Genomic DNA, 17,781 nt, shown 5'->3' with positions numbered 1-17,781 from the left:
AGTTTTTATTTTCCTCAGCTATATTACATACGCGTACATTCAATATAATGACGTCATTCGACCTGCATCTTTTCATGATGCAGATACAAGTGCATCATACAACTGTAGCTGTATTATTCCAGTTTAATTCAGACATTATAAAACCATAGAGTATTCTTGGATTTGTTGTTTTTGAAATTTACGTCAAGTTTCCTTTGCGAACAGCCTTCCTGTTAGGGTTCTCTTTTGGGGAATTTAAACTTGAGAGTTCAATTTGCTGGTTCTCCTAAATCATTCTGGTGGAACTGGTATGACTGATACACCTGCTGGAGCTTGGCTATTTGTGGTTGCTCTAATCCTGCAGCATGACGTATGAGTAAACGTTTTACTAGTTGGTAAGTTGTCAAACTCTCTCCTACCCTGTAAACATGGAGTATAGGAATTTTTAAGGTTTTAGTTGCTCTAACTAGAGTTGTGTGTTCTATTAATGTGTAGAAATAATATATACTGACAGAATCATAAAAATGCTGATGTTTTTTGCAATTCATGATTGTAGCCAATTTGTATCATGTTTATTTATAGGACATCGAGTCACTTCTGTCCCTGTGGTATTTGCTTATATCCTGCCAAGTTTGCTTCGCTATAATTCTACTAAATTATCTTGTTATGTGGCCGAGAGACTTTAATAATGGTTATAACTTGTTCGTTTGATACATGATTAATAAGCTATGATCTTAAAAAAAGGTTTTGAGAAGAAAGCCAAAATGATGCACAAGCCAAGGTTCCTTTCCCATTGAAACATGGAAGATTCTTTTGTTAATACCTAGGCATGATGCATGTGCCTCAACAATTATTTCTGAAACAAGGCATTGTTAGGTCGGATTGATACTGCATTTGCCTTTCAAAATTATCATGTGCAGAGGTCAAAATTGATTAGGCTTTCAGCTCCATACTCAGATTGACCTCTTGGAAATCTTTAAGATGTGCAGTAGTGTCTTTCAATGGAATTTCATGATATTCTTTTTGCGAGTTCATTTTGCCTATCTAGGAGATCTGCAAATATAAATCCAAATTGACTCCTGGTTCAGCTGATTCTTCAACTTCAGATGTATCATTTGTGAAGGAGTCAATTGATGACATTGAATTTCTGGAGATGCACAATCCTCTTGGGATTATATCGGACAATTTCAATGTGTTATTGCGGAGACAACATGAGGCTCATTAAATCTTGAGAATCTTGGACTAGAGGGATCTGGCATTCAAGGGGATATCTTCTTTGAACTTTGATGCACATGGCAGAGTAAGGTTGGCTCAACTTGAACAATAGACAAGATTCCATTATTAGCAGCGTCCTTGCTTGTTGGTGAGTGCAAAGGTATCGATAGGGGTATGAATGACATCCTCCAATCCAGCAAGCTGGGACGGAAATGCTAAAATCTTAGGGCCCCTACATGATGCCTGTTATTTGAAATATGGGAATAGAAGAACTTGTATTTTACTATGTTAAGAAGTACATGTATATATACAATCACTAGAGGTTCTATCAAAGGTAAGTAAATATCCTACACATCTTTATATGATTTAGCTAGCTATATAAGGTAAGAGAATATCTTTACAATATCATATAATATTCTGTAACACTCCCCCTCAAGCTGGAGCATAGATATTGATCATGCCCAGCTTGTTGCATAGATAATTAACTCGAGCTCCATTTAGTGCCTTTGTGAACAAATCAGCTAGTTGCTCTCCGGTCTTCACATAGCTTGTGGAAATCAAGTTTTCCTGAATCTTCTCACGTATGAAATGACAATCAACCTCAATATGTTTAGTTCTTTCATGATACACCGGATTCGAGGCAATACGAAGAGCAGCTTGATTATCACACCAAAGTTTTGCTGGTGCATGATGTTTCAATCCAATTTCAGTTAAAAGATTGTGTATCCACATAATCTCACATGTAGACTGTGACATAGCTCTGTACTCAGATTCAGCACTAGATCGAGATACAACATTTTGCTTCTTGCTCCTCCATGATATTAAGTTTCCTCCAACGAATACACAATAGCCCGTAGTAGACCTTCTATCAATTTTGGATCCAGCCCAATCAGCATCGGCAAAACACTCAACACGAGTATGTCCATGATTATTATACAATAAGCCGAGTCCAGGAGCTCCTTTCAAGTAACATAGAATTTGTTCCAAAGCTGCCCAATGTTTGACCGTAGGTGCGGACATGAATTGGCTAACAATACTTACAGCAAATGCAATATCTGGACGAGTCACAATGAGGTAGTTTAACTTCCCAACTATCCTCCTATATCTCTTTGGATCATCAAAAAGATCACCATCATCTTTCATGAGATGCACATTGGGAATCATTGGGGTATTGCAGGGTTTTGCTGCCAACTTTCCAGTCTCTGCAAGTAGGTCAAGAATATACTTTCTCTGAGATAGAAGAATTCCGTTCTTGCTTCGATTTACTTCTACTCCTAGAAAGTATTTTAACTGTCCTAAGTCCTTCGTATGAAATCTCATATGCAGGAAAGACTTGAGGGATGAGATCCGTGCATAATCACTTCCTGTAATGACAATATCATCTACATATACAACAAGGAGGACAATGCCAGCGGTTGATTGTTGATAGAAGACTGAGTGATCACATTTGCTCATTTTCAAACCAAACTCTTGAACCACCTCACTAAACTTTCCAAACCAAGCCCGGGGGCTTTGTTTCAAGCCATACAAAGACTTCTTCAAATGACAGACTTTCCCATACTCCCCCTGAGCAACAAAACTAGGTGGTTGCTCCATATACACTTCCTCTTGAAGATCACCATGAAGGAATGCATTCTTGATATCCAATTGATGTAAAGGCCAATTCTCGGAAGCAGCTAGAGAAATGAACAAGCGGACAGAAGTGAGTTTGGCAACCGGAGAGAAGGTGTCTAAATAATCCACCCCATAAGTCTGAGCATACCCTTTAGCCACAAGTCTTGCCTTAAGTCTTGCCACAGAACCATCAGGATTAACTTTAACGGTAAAGACCCACTTACATCCTACTGATTTCTTCCCTTTGGGTAAATCCACCAAATCCCACGTGTGGTTTTCATCTAAGGCATGTATTTCCTCAAGCATTGCATTAGACCATCCCGTATGACTCAAGGCCTCTTTCACTGTTTTGGGTACAGAGATGGAGTCTATAGAAGCAATCAAAGATCTAGAAATGGAGGACAAGCGATCATAGGAAACAAAATTAGCAATTGAATATGTGGATTTGCAAGTACGTGTACCTTTACGAAGAGCAATAGGGAGGTCAATGTTTTCAGAAGGATCAAGCAAAGGAGGATCTGATGATGAAGAGACTGGTGCAGGACATGTATCACCAATATCTCTTCTCCTCGAGTAAACTTGAACAATTGGTGGTTTTGCTAGCGCAGCTGGAGCAGGGGGTAAAGGCACAATACTCGATTGGTGTTCAATAGGCAAACTGGGAGATGGAGAAACAGAATGGGTAACCTGATAGACTAACCACTCATCTTCTTCCTCTTGACTCGTACAAATGGGAGGTGCATAGAAAAATGGTGTAGTTTCTGAAAATACCACATCATTTGATACCATATATTTGCCAAGTTCAGTAAATAGCACCGATACCCCTTCTGGAGGCGAGAATATCCCAGAAAAACACACTTCAATGGCTTGGGATCCAGCTTGGTAACAGATGGTCGAACATCTCGAACATAACATGTGCTTCCAAATACCTTAGGTTCCACCGGAAATAATGCCTTGTTTGGAAAAAGAACACTATAAGGCATATCACCATTAAGCACAGTACATGGCATGCGATTAATCAGAAAACAAGCCGTTGAGACTGCATCGGCCCAAAACTGTTTAGGCACCTTCATTTGGAATAATAGGGCCCGAGCTGTCTCAAGTAAATGTCTATTCTTCCTCTCAGCAACTCCATTTTGAGAGGGTGTATCAACACATGAAGACTGATGGAGAATACCGTGTTGTCTCATATAGGACAAAAATAATTCTGACATGTATTCTTTTGCATTATCACTCCTCAGAATACGCACAGAAGCATTGAATTGAGTCTTGATTTCAGCACAGAAGGCACCAAAGTGAGTAAATACTTCGGAGCGGCTCTTCATAAAATAAATCCAAGTCATTCGAGAGAAGTCATCCACAAAAGTGACAAAATACTTGTGCCCAGTTTTGGAGACGACAGGACATGGTCCCCAAACATCAGAATGAACTAACTCGAATGCCGACTCAGCTCGCTTATTAACCCTTGGACCAATTGAGTGATGATGATGTTTTGCAAACCGGCATGACTCACATTCCAATGATGGAATATTCTGGAATTGAGGGCAGAGCTTCTTCAATAGAGGTAGAGAAGGATGTCCCAATCGACAATGTGCTTCAAATGGAGACATGACACTAGAGCAAGCAACTGACCGAGACTCCCTTTCATCAAGGATGTAGAGATCATCAGATACATGTCCTTTACCAATAACCTGATTTGTCGTAAGATCACGAAACAAACAATGATCGGGAAAGAACGAGATATAGCAGTTAAGGTCTCTTGTAACTTTGCTAACAGAAATCAAATTGAAGGCCAACTTTGGTAGACTTAATACAGATGACAGAGTAATAGTCGAGGTTGGTTTAACAGTCCCAAATCCAACACTGTTACAAGTTGATCCGTCAGCTACAGTAACGGGAGAGGGTGCTTTGTGTGATCGAAAGCTAGAAAAAATATTGGAATTACCTGTCATGTGATTTGTGGCCCCCGAATCAATCACCCATTTATTTGATGAGGTGATAAGACATGTTTTATCCGACTCAGTGAAGGCATTAAATGAAGTGGATTCCTTCAATGATTTCTGATATTGAGAGAATTTAGCGAACTCTTTAGCCGAAACCAAAACCATTTTATCAGCTAATGGACTAGAAGCCGTCATTTTCCCAACCAATATATTCACTGTATCAAAATAAATCGATAAAAAATCCTCCAAAATTACCCAAACTAGGTGGTGTCTACCGGACACAGCTACACAATCCAGTAAATCACTCAAATAGATCACAAAATTATCACAAAATTGAAGCCCTGTATCAGCCAACAAATATGAAACACAAGATGACAACCGGGAAATCAACTCCAACACTTCACTTGAAAGGACGAATCTTCTCAAATAAAAACAAAAGACTCAAACAGGTCTCAAACAAACAAAGGACTAATCTGATCCCTCAATTAAAATTCTGCTCAACCAAATCAAAATAGTAGTCTAACACAAAATAGTAGATCCTTTGAGAGAAATAACCACTTATAGATCAGAGAAACGATCAGAGAACGGAAGCAAAAATGAATGATCTCACCAGATCTGATCAAGAGCACTACAAAGTGTATAAGCCAGAAAAGGCAGGAAAACGTCGGAGAGGACAAGAAAGTTAGACCGAAACGGAGTCTGGTGAGGCAGTAAGCCTAACTCCGACGAAGCCAATGGTCTGGCTCTGATACCATGTTATTTGAAATATGGGAATAGAAGAACTTGTATTTTACTATGTTAAGAAGTACATGTATATATACAATCACTAGAGGTTCTATCAAAGGTAAGTAAATATCCTACACATCTTTATATGATTTAGCTAGCTATATAAGGTAAGAGAATATCTTTACAATATCATATAATATTCTGTAACAATGCCCAACCATACATGATCAGCAATGGAGATTTATGTAGCTGAGGTAACTTTTCAAAAGTTGAGACACATTTATACAAATTTGTATGAATATTTCCAATATTTGAGACACTCTAAGCTTCATCAAGATTTCATGCACTTGGAGCCTAGTAATATATTGAGTTCGTCATTTCTTTGATAATTGATTGCTTTTCTTGCAACAGGCTATCAGTGCTCACAACCACATTTACTGTCTCATCAATCTAAGGTACATGTTGTCATTGCTGACTGCCAATTTCTATGTATTTTTTTATTTCTGACAAACCCAAAAAAAAGAGAATGGTAGTAACAATGTATTACAAATAAATGAAGAAGCTTAAAAAGTTCCTATATAATATTCGTAATGTGGAAAAGACAACTACTTTATCTTATTGTGGAATGCAATACACAAAATGTGCAAACATATACTGAAAGAGTAACGCCAAGAAATAAAAGCGGAGCGGTTCCCCTTGTTGGTGTATAATGGTATTGAAATTCTTTATTTCTCTGTTTCCTTGTGATTGCAAGTCATGTTTTCTTTAATCATTCAAATGTGCATTTAGATTCAGACGTTTAAATCTTAATGAAAACAAATGGTGCTTAAATGACACATGTTGTTGAGAATCCAAACTGCCCTCAATATTGAATTTTAATTTGATAAAACAATCATGTTGATTCTAGATCCTCACTCTCTCTTCTAATATAGCAAATAATATATAATCCGACAAATATTGAATTTGGAATGTATTAATGAGATTTATTTTCCTTAGAGAAGTCATTTTTCTAATTTTAAAATAATTTAGTAGATGTTTTCCTAAACAACTCAAATATCATGTATTCACAAACCCCCCCTTGAAAGCTGTCTATATAAACCACTCTCCCTTTTCCTTTTTTGCTCATTCATTCTTCTTCTCTTCATATAAAAGGTTTCTTCTGTGTTTCAAATAATGCAGAGGAAAATTAAAAGGCGGCGATTCCATCAAGAAAACCCCCTTGAGAGACGTCTATATCAACCACTCCCCCTCTTCTTTTTTAGCTCACTCATTCTTTTCACCATATAAAAAATTTCTTCTATGATTTTCAAATGACGCAGGAGGAAAATCAGCAAGGCGATGATTCCATCAGGTGAGATGCATTTTAGGGGGTGCGAGGAAGATGCCATGGGGGAGGTACACAACTGAGATCAGTGATCCTGGCTAGAGGAGAAGTGTTTTGCTTGGAACTTTTGATACACCGAAGAACCTGCTAGGGCTTACGACTTGCAGTGAGGAGGCATCATGGCCACATGAGGTAACTAATTTTCCTCTAGATAACCTCCAAAACACTCGCGATTTTCTCGAGAAGCTGATTTGCAAAAAACAAACAACAAAAGAAGAGAGCTCCAACATTCTTATGGATATTCAGAGCATTAAAATGATGATTCAGCGCGGAACCAAACATCGACTCACATTTTCGTGTTGATCAATGAATAGAATCTATACATCGCTATCAAAAAAAGAATCAACGATCTAGATATCTCGATCGGGAGAGAATCAAGGATATATACATCTCGATCGGAAAATAATTGAGGGTCTATACATCTTGATCTGAAAAGAATCAAGGATCTATACATCTCGATCTAAAAAGTATCAAGATAACAAGAAAGAATCAGAATTGATCCATAGATTTCTCAAAATTAACGAAGTCGGTCCTCTCTTATTGTTTTATTTTCCTTTTATAATTTTTGAATTTGAAAGGAAATTAAAAGAAAAGGGACTTACGAAATGTCATACATTTAATATTTGATGACGGTTTGACATGCTCTTTGACAGTGCAAGGGTGACCTCTGAGGTTATCTTGTGGAAATTTAGTTACGGCTCTGTGGCTGTGATACCTCCTCGCTGCTGTATCATAAGCCCTAGAAGCTTTTTTCGATGCATCAAAAGTCTTGAGCCAGAAACTTCTCCTCTGGAAGGGATCTTTAATATCAGCTGTGTACCTCCTCCGCGGCATCTTCCTCACACCTCCTTATAACGCATCTCACCTGGGGGAATCGTCGTCTATCAATGACTATTCAATAAGTATGTGGTGCCTTTCAAACCATCTAAATTCAAGTGACATTTGAATCAATTCTTTGTGATTATATGACAGTTTAGGTGATATGCATTTGTTTACCAGGTAATCTCTTTGTACTCTTTAATGTCACTTATCACTTTATCCAACTGTGCAAATCAGTTTCAAATTTGATGGGCCTTCATTGTTTATGATATTGGACATGAATGGAGAATTGAGCGGGTGTTCATCAGTACTTCACTGACGAAGGACTATATCTCCAGTTAGAAATTATCCATCTCAACTTACAGTGACACATGAATGGTATGAGTTCGTTCATTTCATTGTGTTATTTTCCCCCATTTTGGTGATGTTGCGAAATGAAAGTTCACAATTGGTGGAGTAATACAGAGCATATCATATAGGTTAGGTGTTAATTAGTTAGTGGTAGTATAGTGATAAGTTGTAGTGGTTGAATGAGTAGTTCTCAGCAGGCTCTAATATTAACTTTGTATGTTTTCTGTCATTTTTGTGACAATTTCTAAAATACTGATAGTCTCTATTCACAAGTTTTTTTTTTTTTTTTTTTGCTTTTCAATTTTGGTGCGGCCACCTCATGTGATGCACAACTCCAGAGACATATTGAATTAAAAGAGAAGACACCAAAGATAATAGGGAGTTCCTGATTTCTACTGCAGGGTGCGACATCAACCGGCACAGTATGATTTGTGATACTGTTACATACACTGAGCATGCCAGTTAACGGCTATGGATGTTGTGTATGCCTTTAAGAGGCAGGGAAGGACCTTATATGGATTTGGAGGTTAGGGTGTTAGTGGTTGTAGATAGTGTTTTAGTTTGTGGGGTTAGGGTATTTTGAAGTTGGGGTTACTTTTGTTTCTGATTGTTATGGTCTCCATAATGTAATTCCTTGTTACCCGATTAATGGAAAGAGATCATATTTCTAGTAATTATGTTTATAAAAAATTGTTGGGTGCCTCATCTTGGGAAGTTTGGTTTGTTCTTAAGTATATGTTACTTTTCAAACCATCTAAACTCAGTTGATGAGTGAATCAACTCTTTGTGAATGACAATTCAGTAAAGTATGTATTGTTAATAAAAACATCTAAGTTAAGTTGATAACAGAACCCACTACATATGGTTGAGAAGCTAATGATTTTTTTCCCTCTGATTTTGATAGAGCCATTGAATTTCTTTGCAACTCTGTTTGTATTATGTGGGAATCTTTTTTCTGTTATTACAGTTCTGCTTCACGTTTCTTGGTTTGCTGCATTTTTTTCCTGAATAACTCACTTTTTTAGCTGAGGGTATGTTGTTGTATAGTTCTGCTGCACATGTTTGAGTGCTTGGAGGTAAATATCTCAAGCTTGCGTTTTTCTTTGCCTGTCTGCTTAGAGGTAAGTTTGGTTTGTTCTTCAAAGCTTATGCATTCTGTTGATGTTTATAAACCTATTGTGAATGAATTACTATTCAATAAGTATGTGTTTCTTTTCAAACCATCTAAATTCAATTGGTAGAAATGTCAAGAAGAGTGCTTAGTGAGGAGACAACACAGAATGGAGGAAATTTTTGCTAACAAGGAAGCATGTCGACTCAGAAAGGAAGTTCCCGATAGGGAAAGAGAAGAAACGAACCAATGACATCATCCCAGGCCGATTGCTTCTCTCGAGATAGTAGTGAGGAAGGAAAATTGTTTGTCTATCAATGCAGTTCCAAGTCTTCGATATCAAGGTAATTGTCATCAAGAGCAATGCATACTTCAATTCAAGTTTCAAATATGGCCGGAGATGTTTGCTTGACCATGCTTTCAGATGATGAGTTTTCTGTCAAACATCTCCAGCCATATTTGAAACTTCAATTGAAGTCTTAGAGCAAGGATCCAAGAGGAGAAAGCTATGGTTTTCAAGCCAATCTCTGAGTTTCGCCAAGAACTTTGTTCTTCCAGGTATGTAATACATAGTGATGGACTGAGTTCTTCCTCACACCCTACATCTTAATTCAGTCAGTAAGAGTTAAATCTAGGATTATACCCTTAGTTTCGAGAATCTCTTATATGAGTCGAGTTATTATTTATGAATTCTAATTCTTGATTATGAGTTTGTCATGATCCTGGATGGGACAGATTTTTGATAATCATCATTGGGGTCAAGGATTGTTTGATCTGGGCGGGAATGTCATGACCTGAATAAATGAGCTAAGTGAAGAATAAAGAAACGACGAATAGAATTATAATACCTGGACGCATGGGATTTAATTGGAGTTTATGAAGCTGAAGGGCTGTGATTGCACGTGAGCATCAACATCCTATAACTAAGTCCCGGAAAGAGCAAAGAGGGGCATCGATCAATTGGGTATTTTCCTCACCTTCCTCAATTCTCTCTAAACTATTCTTCCTCTTCTTCTCCTATCCCTAAATTCTCCTCTTTCTTCTTCTGTTACAGGTTACAAGTTTATCTCATCTATGGAGATTCCGTATTTCAGTTATTTCCATTTCATATTAGTAGTTTCTATTCTGTAATAGAGTTCAGCTTTGCTTAATATAAACCCGAGAAAATTCCCCAAAAAAACTGTTAAGAGTTTGATTTGCTTAGTTTAAATTCTGAGTTTAATTAGTTCGATCATAACAATTGGTATATGATCCTTGGTTCTGCGACCTGTGCGTGAAGATTAACAATGGACAATCCACTTAACAAACAGGGCGAGATTCTAGAGAGATTGACCACTGGCGGCAGAAAACTCAATGAAGCAGAGGTGGGCATTAGGGGAACACTAGAATTGATCCTAGAACGATTGAACGCCATAGCAAGGAGGTCAACACCAGTACCAAATCTGAACTCTGATGAAACTGAACGTAGTGTATGCAAAGTCAATTGCAAGTGCAACATTTGTATCGGAATTGATGCTACATCTTTGCGAAGTATAATATGTTGTGTATGCAACATTGATTTTGAGTGTACAATTTGTATCAAAACTGATCTTACATCTCCAGGAAGTGCAGGAGGTTGCTTACACAGCATTGATTGTGAGTGCGACATTCATAATGGAAGTGATACATCTCCTACATCTCTAGGAGATGAAGACCTGAACTGCGATGAGACAGAGATAATTTGGCCTCACGATTTTCATATACTTGACGATCCACAGGTAAAACTCGATTCTCTTATCTTTGAGTGTACTCGAGAGCTTGATCTGTCCAGTGTATGCCTTAATACATTACTTGAATATGTGGAAATTAAAAAAACTAGAGTTGCTTCTACTTGTTTGATAAAATGTCCAAAAGGGATCATGTCCAAGTAGTATATGTATTCGTAGGAATTAAGAGCAAGTTCTCTCTTGAATTAATTGGAAATGGACTGGTTGTTCCCATATGGGATCCAGGGATAAGTCTGAAGACCCTGAAGTTAACTGGTCATACAAGTAATGTTCGAGAAATTTTGATGGATATGAGTAGAATGTTTTGTTTGCATAGATCTTCTGATAACATCAATCGAATGTGGGATACGGGATGGCAGTGGTTTATGCATTCCCCTGCTGTGCATATTGATTCTATATGTTCAGTTGCTACCATTCCAACATATAGCCATGTTTACAGTGGTATAAGAAGTCTCTCCTTACACGTAACAACATGGTCCAGTAAGAAGATTATGTTATTTTGGAGCTCCACTTTGCCATTAACCTTGCATGATGACTCTAAAAGGATAGCCACAATTTATTTGTTTGTACATTATTGGTCAGTTGATGGGTGTACAATTTGGAAAGCTTCTCAAAGAAGAGGTTCAGTCATGGCTAGAAACTTGTCGACTGCTAGAGTAAAGGCTTCCTTGGAAGAACTACATGTGTGATAATTCTAGTTCTATCTGTCTTTCAAAAAACTCTATGCATCATTCTCTTGCTAAGCACATTGATATTAAACATCATTTTATTTGTGATCATGTTCTTAATGGAGACATTGAAATATCTTTTATTAGCACAAAAATTTCAACTGATTGATATTTTTACGAAACTCCTTCAGAAGAAAGATTTTGCACTCTCTGAAAATCTTTAAACATCATTGAAAATCCCTTAAATTGTTGAAGTTCTTGCGTGTATTGAATGTTTTCCTTTTTCCATTTTTTTCTCACGCCTGGTATATTGGGTTTCCTTACTTTTAATTACGTTCCTTCTGAATGTGACTCTTTATTTATGCAACTCTCTATTTCTTTATTTTTTGTGCAAACCTCCATTCTTCTAAGGCAGGAGAAATTGAATCTTTAGTACTTGGTAACCTCATCTTTTTTGACTGCAAAAAAATTGACTCTATCTTTGATATCTCTTGTTCTGGTATCATGGATCCTCCCAAAAATTGTTGGCCTTCTGAATGCGATGTCTCTTTCGAACAGGCCTGTTATTCGATAAGGTTTGGAGAGAATAACTTGTTTATTGCTCAATGATTACAGTGATATAAATACATAAAGAGTACTACTAACTATGGTAACTAAATAATCAAATCCCTACAAATCAGCTAGACTACCATATATACAATATTGTGCAGCTGTAAATTGATTCTGTAACACTCCCCTCAAGCTGGAGCATAGATATTGATCATGCCCAGCTTGTTACAAAAGTAATCAACTCGAGTTCCATTTAACGCTTTTGTGAACAAATCAGCTAGTTGCTCTCATGTCTTCACGTAACCAGTGGAAATCAATTTCTCCTGAATCTTCTCACGAATAAAATGACAATCGACCTAAATATGTTTAGTTCTTTCATGATACACCGGATTTGAGGCAATATAAAGAGCAACTTGATTATCACACCAGAGCTTAGCTGGTGTATGATGCTTTATGCCAATTTCCATTAAAAGATTATGTTTCCACATAATCTCTCAAGTAGACTGTGACATAGCTCTGTACTCGGATTCTGCACTAGATCGAGATACAACACTTTGCTTCTTACTTCTCCATGAAACTATGTTCCCTCCAACAAACACACAATAGCCTGTAGTCGATCTCCTATCAATTTTGGATTCAACATAGTCAGCATCTGTAAAACACTCAGCACGAGTATGACCTTGATTTCTATACAATATGCCAAGTCCAGGGGCTCCTTTCAAGTAACACAAAATCTGTTCCAAAGCTTCCCAATGTTTAATCGTAGGCGTGGACATAAACTGGCTAACAACACTTATTGCAAAAGCAATATCCAGATGAGTCACAGTAAGGTAGTTTAACTTCCCAACTAACCTTCTATATTTCTCTGGATCATCAAAAGGATCACTATCATTTGTCATAAGATGCACATTGGGAACCATTGGAGTACTACAAGGTTTGGCTCCCAACTTTCCAGTGTCAGCTAGCAGGTCAAGAATATACTTTCTCTGAGACAGAAAAATTCCCTTGTTGTTTCTATTTACTTCTACTCCCAAAAAGTATCTTAACGGACCCAAATCTTTCATTTGAAATCTGGTATGCATCTATTTACTTCTACTCCCAAAAAGATTGTGCTTTATTGCCCCCATTACCCTGCCTATTCCTTGGACACTCTCGCATGAAATGTCCATTCTAACCACACTTGAAACAACCAATGGAGCCCTCTCGACAAATACCTGAGTGATTCCTACCACACTTGGCGCAGGCAGGAGACTTACTACTCCCTTGCGCCACACTACCTGAAGATTGCGCTGGTCTAGCCCTGAAGTCCCTCGAATTCTGGACATTAAATTCACCTCTGTATCTGGGTGCAGGTGCTCTAGTAGATGATGGAGCAGGTCCATTTTGCCTTTGCTGAGAGGAGGAACGGTTTGAATTACCTTTCTGCTGCTCGGACTCATTACCGGACTTCGCTCTCTTATTTCTGAACTCTTCTCTGTCCCTCAGCTTCTCTTCCTCAACCCGTTGCACATAGACCATCAACCTAGATATGTCCATGTCCCCGATAAGCATTGCAGCCCTACCTTCCTTACTTGACAACCGAGACAACCCAGCAACAAACAAACTCATTCTATTCCTCATGTCCGCAACCATCTCCGGAGCATATCGGGATAGTTAGGTGAACTTCAAACTGTACTCATGAACACTCAAAGACTCCTGCTTAAGTGTGAGGAACTCACGTACCTTGGCCTCTCTCAATTCCCGAGGAAAGAAATGCCCCAAGAAAGCTTTCTCAAAAGAGGCCCAACTCGCAGGTGGTGCATTCTCAGCTCTGCCCTCTTTCTACTGGTCGAACCAAGTTCTAGCAACATCCTTCAATTGATACGCAGCTAGTTCAACCCGCTCAGTATCTGCCACATGCATCACATTAAAAATCTTCTTCAACTCCTCAATGAAGTCCTCTGGATCCTCAGTAGTACTCGAACCCATGAAACTCGGAGGATTCATCCCCAAGAACTCGCGGATCCTAGAAGTGTCAGCTCCTTCCTGTCGAGCTCCCCTTTGCTGACCAATCTGATTAGCTACAGCTTGACTCAACATCCTAATTGCCTCTTTGAACTCGGCATTAGAAACTTCCCCTTGATCTTACACTCCCGGTGCATAGGGTAACTCCTGCTTATCAACATAACGTCTAGAAAGACGCCCGCTACCAAATCTCCGTGGAGGCATGGCTATCTGAAACATGCGCAAGCACGAATTAGAAAGAAACTCCTTAGAGATAAACTCTAACGCACGAGATGAGTGTGAAAGAAAAGAGAAATCTTCTAAATGTTGTAGTATCCCAATTATAGATGTGGCGCGCTTCACACCGATAACTAGGACTCTACAGACACGGCTTCATAGACTCCCTAGGACTCCTGAACTCTGTGCTCTGATACCAAGTTTGTCACGCCCCAAGTCTACACCCTGGGCGGGACCGACTCTCGGTGACCATTGCTGGCCCCAAGCGAACCCTTGGCCTGGCTTTCTTAACTCAGTGGAAACCTAACTCAACAGAATAACTTCATGCAAAGCAAAGTCATAAGACAACTTAACTGATACAAATCTGGCCAACAAGGCACCTTGGGTCTCAAAATAGAATATTTACATATACATAGATAAGAGACTTAAAACTAACTGACTGACTGTCTATGAAGCCTCTAAAATACTGAGATGGATATTGGGACAGACCCCGCAACATCCTAATAGAACAAAACTAAGTACACAAAATAATTGAGTCCTCCGGAAAGCAAGGAGGCTCACCACTGACTCTGGAGTGCTCAGCTGGATCAACGATGTGCAGGATGCTGATCTGGGGTACCTGTATTTGTATCGTCATAAGATGCAGGCCAACTGGCATCAGTACATGGAATGTACGAGTATGCGAGCTGGAAACTAAGCAACAAAGGCTAGAAGGAAATCTGGAATAAACTGAAATAGCTTACCTAGCTCAACTCAACTCAACCTGACTGACTTCTTTCAATATAAGACAAATTTTAAAACAAGTGTGATATAAAGAAAGACTACCTTAAACATGCTATAAACTCTGTGTGTATACAAAGATACAAATGAACTGATGTATATAAAATACAATACTTTCTATGTATGAAAATACAATAACTGCTGTGGGAGTTTCTCTAACCGACAACCATCACATGAGAGCTATAGTGATGATACAACGATCGACCTCACGCTGCCAGAGCATCTTATACCCGGCCAAAGGTATAAGACCTAAACTGCCTAATGGATCCACTAGTCTAAATGGAAATGGATTCATCTAAAAAGTATGATCTTTTTCTACCCATGGTGGCTAACATGGTTCTATGGGGGCTGTGGGTTCTTTGAACGCTTCCCCAATTCGGTGCTCGATACTACTCCCAAAAATATACTGGCTCTTATGTTTTTAAAACATATGTTTCTCCTGCTGATTGAGATAATTACTCAAAAACTAGCCCGAAAGCTCTTTTGAAAATCTCAGTTTCCAACCTTGTTTAAATGTAAAAACATTTCTTTAAAATTTCCTTGGGAATACATAGTTCCCTAATAACTTTGAGAAATGAACTCAACTTGGAACTATTTACTCAACTTGAAACTCTTAACTGAACTGGAAACTCTTGACTGAACTTGAAACTCTTGACTTAACTTGACTGGAAACTTGAGCCTTAAATGAAGTTAAAGCATTCAATAAAGATTCTTGAATAACTTTAAAAACTCACTTGAACTTGCTTTTAAACCTTGCTTGACTTGACTCTAACTTCCCTTAACTTTGATCCTAACTCGGCTTGAATTGGATTATGCATTCAAGACATATAATCGCATGTTTATAGATGAGTTAGGGAGGTTTAGAAACACTTTGGGGTGTTGGAAACAACTAGGGAACATAGGTATAACACCTAGGAACATGCATGAGAAAGCATGGAAAGAATGGGAAAACTTGACGCTCTGAGAGGCGCGGAGCGCCAGACCCAAAACTTCAGAGAAGGCCTGCTGGCGTACTGAGAGGCGCGCCGCCCCAAGGGGAAAACTTCAGAGCCCCTTTTGGGGCGCGACGCGCCGACCCCTTGCCCCGAAAACTCGACTTTTCTCCATCTTTTCTTCAACTCTAAACCACCCTAACCTCAAGGGTTCCAATCCCAACCACTAAGGATCATAAATTCTCTCAACATACAAGAGATTTAACTTCAAACACACAACCAAATCATGTCCCACAACCAACTATAACTTCAACAACACAATCAACAACATCAACAACACAACACAATAACTTCAACAACATATCCAATCTTTCTAAATAATGAAAATGAGCTTGGTGTGTGGGGTAAAGGATCAACCCATCACTAAGAGCTCACATACCTTGTAGGGATCACCCTCGACGATTCCCACGACGATCTTTGACGGAAACTCCTTGATCTTCTCTTCTTCTTCTCTTCTTCTCTTCTTCACTCAAGAACCCTAACTCTTTCTCTTTTAAAATGGGATAAAAATGCTCCAAAATCAGCCTAACACACAATATAATCCCAAAAGAAATGGCTAGGGAAAAGACCAAAATGCCCTTAAAATTTTCGGACGGATTCCCTGCCAACTGCCCATCTTTCAGTGGCCATAACTCGCTCATACGAACTCAGAATCGAGCAAACTCGGCGGCGTTGGAAAGATCATTCCACAAGCTTCACAACCATAACTGGAACTACTCCTAACTCATCCTGAGCTAGGAGTTACGACTGCTCAACGTTGGCCAAAAACTCACTGATTTCCACACTTAGCCAAATTTCCAGATTTTTAAATTTTTCCAAAAGAAATGACTATTTCCAATTTCAAGTTTTTTTTTCATAGTTATTTCAAATTGCCGGATTGTTACAATATCTCCCCCTTGGGAACATTCGTCCTCGAATGAGGTTACTCTTACAAACCATCAACTCAACACCCAACAAGCAACTATGCAAACACAACAACAACCACAAGATGCTCATTATAATTAAAAGAGCACTAAGAAGGGAATTAATACCTTAATCTGCGTTTCCTCCGGATTCAAAGAGATGTGGATATCTCTTCTTCATGTCCTCTTCGGCTTCCCAAGTGGTTTCCTCAACAAATTGGTTTCTCCACAGGACCTTGACTGAGGCTACATCTTTCGTTCTCAACCTACGAACTTGATGATCCAAAATCTGAACAGGAACCTCCTCATAAGATAAATTATCCTTGATCTTAATACTTCCAGTCGGTAGGATCAATGAAGGGTCGCCTATGCACTTCTTCAACACAGAAATATGAAATACTGGATGAACTGCTTCTAGTTCCTGTGGTAACTCCAACTCATAAGCAACATTGTCAATCCTTTTGGCTATGCGGTAAGGTCCAATATATCGGGGACTAAGTTTCCCTTTCTTACCAAACCTCATAATCCCTTTCATGGGGGAAACTTTCAAGTATACCCAATCATCTACTTCAAACTCTAACGCCCTTCTCCTAACATCGACTCTGTGCCGTTTTTAACCTCTCTTGAATCACTTTCACCTTCTCCATAACTTGGTGAACTAAATCTGGTCCTATCAACTGTGCTTCACCAACTTCAAACCATCCAATAGGATATCTACATCTTCTCCCATAAAGAGCTTCGTAAGGAGCCATCTGGATGCTA

This window comes from Solanum verrucosum, unplaced genomic scaffold (assembly GCF_900185275.1).
Source record: "Solanum verrucosum unplaced genomic scaffold, falcon-dt-bn FXZP01000253.1, whole genome shotgun sequence".
In the NCBI taxonomy this organism is placed as follows: domain Eukaryota; kingdom Viridiplantae; phylum Streptophyta; class Magnoliopsida; order Solanales; family Solanaceae; genus Solanum; species Solanum verrucosum.
The sequence above is the reverse complement of the archived record's forward strand: the minus strand, read 5'-3'. Positions refer to the sequence as shown.